Source organism: Mastomys coucha, unplaced genomic scaffold, assembly GCF_008632895.1.
Source record: "Mastomys coucha isolate ucsf_1 unplaced genomic scaffold, UCSF_Mcou_1 pScaffold6, whole genome shotgun sequence".
NCBI lineage: Eukaryota > Metazoa > Chordata > Mammalia > Rodentia > Muridae > Mastomys > Mastomys coucha.
This window is the reverse complement of record NW_022196912.1, coordinates 49424044-49432173: the sequence shown is the minus strand read 5'-3', so window position 1 is coordinate 49432173 and position 8130 is coordinate 49424044.

The window sequence follows — 8130 nt, the reverse complement described above, 5'->3', positions numbered from 1 at the left end:
TGCATCCTAAGCTACATGAGTAGTTCAAGGCCATCCTGGCTAGAAACCCTGACTTAAAAAACAAAATATCATAATATTTTGAGAAAATCTATAGCTTTATTTGAGCCACATTCATAGTTACACTCTCCCAGATGAGGCCAGGAGCCTGCCTGAATTGAAACACATGCTCTACATGCTCAAGCAGGATGAATTTAGGGCGCCACTAGACATTGCCTACTACTTGGTAGCTATGAAGAATATTTTTTGAAAGCATCTTTTGACAGCTCTCTGCCTAGTGTTTTCTCACTTCCTCTTTAGTTTCTGCAATAATTAAGCAAACCAGAAAGAGAGCAACTTCCTGCTACTTAGTCAAAATCCAAAAGGCTTCATAATCTTTACAAATGTTCTCACCATCCTCATGTAGATAGGAAAACACAAAAGAAATGATGTCATCTGCTGAACGTTGTCAAGCTCAAGAGACTCCACAGTTAGAAGTAGAACTGTTGTGTGGTACTCACCAGAGAAGACTGCGTAGACATGGGCTTAAGACAATAGAAAGTCTTTATAAGCCAATCAGAGGCTATACTGTGTGTTCAGGATCCCAGGATAGCAGAGGCTTGGGGTGGGCTTTTAAGCACAAAAACCATATACTTCAGCTAACAAGAAGGGTTAGCCAGAAGAACTATAGAACCTAGAAGGTAAGGGTAGTATAGTTTGAGACTTTCCCAGAACTATTCAGACTTTGATGAATTAGGCCTTTGTTTTAGTTTTGGAAAATGGTGCTATGTATGTGCTGAGTTTTGCAACCTGAAAAGGCCTTTCATCATGGAGTCAGTTATGCCTGGGGTAGTTAGTAGGTCTGGGGCCTACTAAGGTCTATTGGCCAGGGCTGTGTTACATTCCCCACTGACTGGTCTTAGTGATTGTGTCAAATCACGGACTCATCCTGTTTTAGTTTAAGATGCAGAGCCACGCTGTTAATCCAATCAGTATGAGAATTAAAAGGACAGCCAGAGTACTTATAAGCAGAGTACTTTACCAAGGGGACCAAGAAGAGAACAGAAATTGGTACCAATTATTTTTACAACCATGGCAAGAATTTTTTTTTCTAATTACTCCTGATCAATTATCCTAGAAACAACTTTTTCCCCCTCAAAGCCATACATAGTTTCCTTTATCTCATGAGAAGTCTAAGGCTCTCCAAATAGTAGGACCATTTCTGCAAGGGGATCTAACTGGTGTTTTAATTCAGAAACTGAATTAACACTTCTAGGTAGGTCCTGATCACCTATTTACTTAATTTGGAAAGTATCAGGAAAGGCAAATTTAGCTACACCATTAGTACATGCCCACCAATTAGTCTGAGGCCAGTAATACTGTTACCCATATGAGCTAGCTCATAATGCAGAATAATAGATATTAGAATAAGAGAAGGTACCTGTATAAAAGGTTTTAGATATTTGGATCTTAGACCCTTTTAAGTCCTATAATGTTAATGGACTACCACCAGTCACAGATAGTTTTGTCAGTCAATGGGCTGACAGTCTAGTTAATTCCTGTCACTATGTAGTACAGGGGCTATACAACCAGCAATCCTGGCCAGTTCTGGCTGTGAATGATCAGCTGTATTCCCAGGGTCCTTTTCTGTAGTGTAGATTCTGATTCCCCAGCTTTTCCATGTCTTCCAAAGGCTAGAATATTTTTAAAAGAAATTTTAAGGAAGCCTCAGTTTTACAAACCCATTTTCTTGTAATGGAAATTCCCTTGTGCTAGAAAATGAGCTGGTCCAGTCAGATAGCATGCATAGAATTGTAAATTATGTATTCCTATATCAAAAGATAAACCCCACATCTTTCCTTTGTCCAATATAATCAGACATTCAAAGTGGGCATCAGTGAGCAAAGGTCAAGATGGAATGTAGGTTCCTGCTTTGTACTCACATTAGCTAACACATTCTCTTATTTGTCTTCCTCGGTTCCCAGATCCAGGCCTGTTGACTGTGGCTATTGAACCATAACCCTGTATTCATAGCAAACACAAGCTTCAGGAGGAGGTAAAGGGCCAGGGAATGGAAGGGCTTGAGCACGAATGAAACCTTGATTTCAATGGGTCTATAGCTCAGAAACAGTTCATTTGTCAACAGTGCCTGGCTTCCACTTTCTAGATCTGGATGAGGTAGATACATGGGGTGATGTTAGATATCGTCAGAGCCATAGGAATAGAGAGAGTCATTGTGTAGAGTCCTTTCCAAACTGGTTGCAGTGTTCCTTTGGCTATTTGCCTAACACAGATAGTATCACTGGGCTAGGATAAAGGGAAACTGGTGGTAGACTCAGAGGTCAGCTTGCACTCTTAAATAGACCAATGAATATCCTCTGTGGGGGACTGGAATGACTGTAGTGACTTGAGAAAGGAATGGTTAGAGACAGTTTGATAGGTTCTGGTTCTGAGCCTGGGAAGCAGTGGGGAAAGTCTTCCAAACCTAATTCATAGAGGTTGTAAATCCCTCTCACTATGGGGTCCAGTGAGCTAGAGCAAAGGACTGAGATCTATCCATCCTCTGGTTACTCTAATGAGAGTTTCGTTAAAGTTTTTTTTTTTTTAATGTCCATTTTGTTTTTGTTTTTATTTTGTTTCTGTTTTTCTTTGTAACCTGGCCAAAAATCTAAGGTCTATATATACAATGAAGTCTGAACTTTAGCTATTAATTGAGAAGTTTTGTCTAAGCAAGCCAGGCCATTGTCAGACCCTATTGCTAGAAGGAGGCTAAATCAAGGGACCAGTTCCTAGAAGAGCTTTCAAACTACTATTTGAGCACTTTCACTCTGGATAGGGAACATTTCTACTGGAAAAGGTACCTTTAAAAACTACCAAGTATTTTAATTGTCCTCCCAGCAGGCTAGATCTTGATGAAGTCAGTTTTCCCAGAGTTTGTGGGGCTGTTGGTCTGTCCTTTGAACCACTGCCTGAGCAAGGGCTCTAGGTTTTGAACTCACTTGAGCACCTGGCATCTGGCTGAGACATCCTGTGCTAGGTATAACACCTTGGTCTGAGCAACTCAGAAAGTTTTATGGATCCCAGATGAGTAGCCTGGTGAAGGTGAGTCCTGTTTCTTGGAGAACGATCTTTCCCTCTGGTGTCCTCCATCAACCTCTGGAGGAGAGCTGTCCATTTCTTCCTTATCATAGAGTTTCAGGCAGCACCGTGTCATGGTATCTTATCAGAATATGAATAGGCCCAACTGGTCTTAGGGCCATTTGTCCAGTAACCAGGTCAGCAGTCTAGCAATGGAGGGTAACACTTTGTAGGGCAAGCCAAATAACCTCTAGGAGGGCCATGGAGATATATATATCCTTTTCCTCAATAGTAATAAGCCCTCTTTCTCTGTAGATCATACTGTAGACATGCCTGGCAGTAAAAATAGATCGACTGGTTGTCAATGAAAAGAAAAGTGGTGGAGTTTTCTTTTCCCTATCTGAAAGCCTGAACCCTATCAATCCACGTTCTGCTTTCTGGGCTGAGGTGCCTGACTTGGGCCTAAACCTTGCCTGGTTTTATCTTTTCTCTCATGATAGTCATGGATGAGATCTGTAGATCTCCATCAGGAAAGAGGGTGGCAGGATTAAAGGCAGTGGGTTTCTCAAACCAGACTCAAGGGTGGGCCAGGAGTAGGGCCTGGCACTGGGTCACACTGTCATTGGACAACCGGCATTCTGCTGCTTTTTAGAGAACATTCTCAACCATATTGTGGGGGGAGGGGGGGTTGTGAGTGTGAGGCATTAATCCAGAGTTAACTTGTTTGCTTTCTTTCACTAAACTAGCAGTAACCACCTCACTTCTTAACCAGGCGGGGACATCCTGTGGCTACAGAATCTGGTGATTTTGACTGGTATGTCACTGAGCACTTCCAATAGCCAAAATTCTGGATTAAAATCCCTTCTGTCTTTTGTTTAATCTCAGTTCAGAATAAGGGCCCCAGTGCCCCACCCCCACTCTGCTTTGGTGCTGGTGTGGAGGGAGGCCTTGCTATTTCCACAAACTCTGGTATTTAGAGACTGCAATATCCTACTGCATCTATTTCTCAAATATCAAGCTGTCAGACTTGTCTGTTAGTCTTTGGAGTTGGAATGTGAAGGAGAGCAGCAAGCCTGCTCTGAGAGAGTTTGTCTTTCCTTAGCTGATAACCAAGATGGTAGGTAGCCTGTGATGTACAAAGTTGGGCTTTCTTAGCGGACATTTTGTAGTTCAAGGTCTGTGTCTCTCTCAGGAACTGTTTTCCCAGGAAATCTATGAAGAAAGGCAGGAAGTCTGCATTTACTGTCTTTCAATCCTGGGGCAATCTGGTCCATGTATGCTGAGCACTGTAACCTCCTGCTGAGTCTGTCCATTTCAAAGCAAAGGTTGGTTAACTTACCTCTGCTAATGGGAAGCTGACGAACATATTTTTCAGATCCAAGAGAGTATACACCTGTTTCTCTGGAGGAATCAGACTCATGAGAATCAGAGGCCCCAGCTTTCTTCACAGGCAGGAGAAGCATATTCCAGGGTGACTGGCAGAGCACCAGAATGCCTGTGTCTTAAAGCCAGGTGATAGGAATTACAATTTCCCCTTTTGTTTCCAGGGTCTTTGGGTATTGTTTCTTTAACCTGGATGGAGGTAGCTTAACTGGATAGTTAAACAATTTTAGGTGTTTGGTGTTGGGCCAGTCCTGGGGAGTTCTTCTGACTGAGAGTACAATACCAAAACTTTCCTAGGTATCTGCAAGTCTGAGTCTCATCAGGGAAGGTGACAGTGGCTTTCGGTTTGTGTAATAGGTCTTGTCCCAATCAGTTCTCAGTTGTTAAACACACTTTAAGCTATTTATACCATTTTTTAAACTTTTATATCTTTGTTTCTAATATTTGGTTCTGATTGAGTGACAAAGAACATTTTTATCAGTTAGTGAAATTGCTTAAAGTCTCCTTCATCAGTGTTGGACAGAAGGGAAAATCTCTTCTGTCCACGCTGTATTGTCTGGCAGCAATCCCCCTGACAGCCCAGGGGCAATTTTTTACTGTTTCTTTTTTTCAGAGAATGGTGGATTTTTATGGATCAAAAAGAGACATAAATTATGAAAGATAAAGGAATAAACTATCTCTACTAGTCTAATAGACTTCTCCTATTCGTCAAAACAGAAGGTACCTTAACCAGGCCTACCTTTAGAGGTGACAGACCAGGTGACTTTCTAATTTGTTTCCTTTGGGGACGGAATTGTCAGACCCCTCTGAAGAGTTAGGTATCAATTGATCAAAGGGAGCCTTCAGGATCTGAAACATCTCAGGTTGCACACCCCCTTAGAGTTCTCTGACCAGCCTACTCTTCCTTGTTCAAAGGGGGCTCTGAGATCCCTGATGTCTTAAAGTCTAGTCTTTGGGATCTTGGTCAGACCTCTCCAGAAATGTTGTAGGGTATTCACCAGAGAAGACTGTTTAGACATGGGTTTAAGCCAATAGAAAGTCTTTATTAGCAAGCTGGTGACTAGACCAGGTGTTCAGGATCCCAGTATAGCACTGTGTCTCAGAGTGAGCTTTTAAGCACAAAAACTATTTGCGGGGGAAAGAGAGTGTACTGGCTGGTTTTGTGTGTCAACTTGACACAGGCTGGAGTTATCACAGAGAAGGGAATTTCAGTTGGGGAAGTGCCTCCATGAGATCCAGCTGTGGGGCATTTTGCCAATTGCCCCTTGTGGATGGTGCCATCCCTGGGCTGGAAGTCTTGGGTTCTATAAGAGAGCAGGCTGAGCAAGCCAGGAGAAGCAAGCCAGTGAAGAACAGCCCTCCATGGCCTCTGCATCAGCTCCTGCTTCCTGACCTACTTGAGTTCCAGTCCTGACTTCCTTTGATGATGAACAGCCATGTGGAAGTGTAAGCTCAATAAACCCTTTCCTCCCCAACTTGCTTCTTGGTCATGATGTTTGTGCAAGAATAGAAACCCTGACTAATACAGAGGGGATTGACATACTTCAGTTAACAACAACAGTTACACAAAAGAGGAACCACAGAAGCCAAAAAGCAAGGTTAGTATACTTTAAAAACTTTTCCTAAACTGTATAGACTTTGATGGATTAGATCTTTATTTTTGGCAGGGGGTACTGTCTATGTGCTGAATTTTACAGCCTGACTAACACTTCCATGACATCATAGATTCAGTCATGCTAAGATATGGGGTCCCACTAAGGTCTAGGGCCCTGTTCCAGAATCATCTTCATTTCCTTGAAGGAGATGGAAAATGTTAGGAGAAACGAACAAACTACCAACTTTATCATCGGTTTCAAGGAAATCAACATTGAGAAACTGGAACTGAAATTCTCAAAAAACTATTAGTCCTGGATAAGATGAGAAAGACACAGAGTGAAGGAGAAAGTGAGAGAGGCAGGAGGAGAAACACATCAACTTACAGTGCCCTGAAGCATTTTAGCAGTGTTCTCTCTCACCATTTGTTAAGGGCTCCCTGCCTAAACTGGTATAAATATTATTCAATATTGATAACATTCCTTCAGAAAATACCCATATTTATTTTCTGAATATGAAAGGGGTTTTCTGTAAGACCTCAAATTAGATAAATTCTTATTTAAATATACATGTCACTTTGGAGTAAAGAAATTGTAACTTACCTTCAAATATATTTGGAGACCACAAAACCTAGAATAGGAAACTACTAATATACCTCTTGGATAACAGGCCTAAATGGCCCCTGCCCTTAGAGTTCTCTCGGTTTCATTTTGTGGCTTGGTTTCTTGAAACAGTCTTACTAGATAGCCCAAGATGGCTTTTGGTTTTCAGTCCTTGCTCAGCCTTCTGGGCATTGAGATTACAGGCCTGTGCCACACCCAGCTTGCTGGACAACTTCAGCACCCAGATACCATTAGCAGAAAATGGAGCAAAAGTGCCAGTCCAACCTATCACTAATGAACTGGTTACTGGTTTGACCTTGACTTCTTCCACTCCCGTCTACTTTACCTTCTTTCTTTAAAACGCCATTCTCTGCTGCACTGTATAACCCTGGAATGTTGGCACATCCTTTTCTCTTTCCTTTTCTTTAGAGGCCATTATTTTTTTACTTAATACTTTTTGTGGAGCAAGCTGAATCTTGCTGAGAAGATATTTTCAAAAACCTATAGCTGCTAGATGAGGATTTGTATTCAGAGTAGTAAAAAGGAAAGAGCCCTTCAGAGAGGACTAGGAAAGAAAAGATAGATGCTAGGGCTGGAGGGATGGTTCAGGGGTTAAAAGCAGGTACTGCTTTCTGCAGAGGTCTGAATCTATTTCCCAGGACAATCTGCAGCTCACAACTGCCTTTAACTCCAGCTCAAGGAGACTAGACACCCTGTTCTGAACTTTGTGGGAACATATACTCACATATACATGTGCACACAGAGTGAGAGAGAGAGAAAGAGAGAGACAGAGACAGAGAGATACAGAGAGTGGCAGAGAGATAGAGGGAGGGAGAGAGGGAAGAAGGGAGGGAGGGATGGAGGGAGGGAGGGAGGGGGAGAGAGAAAATTTTAAAAATAATACAGTTAGTCTAAGAAAGGACCCAACTCCTGTGTACACTGTGTAGAAAGAATGGCTCAAATTAAGGGATCTTGTGGCTTGGCAGAGAGACATCTTTTTAAAAGTGAAATGCCAGAAAGCAGTAGGCTGTGACCTATGTATTCTGGCCCAGAATCCCATGAAGATTAAAAGACTGTATGCTGCACACGTGTGGGTTCTTTATGAAGGAGACTGAAGGGAGTAATGTTTCAGGTCGAGAATGACATTGGCAGAAACATGGGCAATGGAAAGAAAGATGATGCACTGAGCTGTTGTTATCGTAAAGATGCAGTTCTTAGTGGGACTCGAGTAGAAACTTCCTCTGCCTATCTCTAGACTGCTCTAAGTTCAAGTTAAAAATATTCTAGGAAAATGCCTTAGATCCAGAGAGTAGAAGACTAGGAGGATGGCCCTGTGGGTAAAGCAGTTGCCTTGAAAACATGAGGATCAGAGTTCCAACACCCACGGAAGTGTCCAGAGGGCATAGGGCCACCTATAATCTCAACACTTAGGAAGCTAAGACAGGATATCTTCAGAAAAGTCTGTCTACCTAGACTGGCCAAATCAATAAACTCCAGG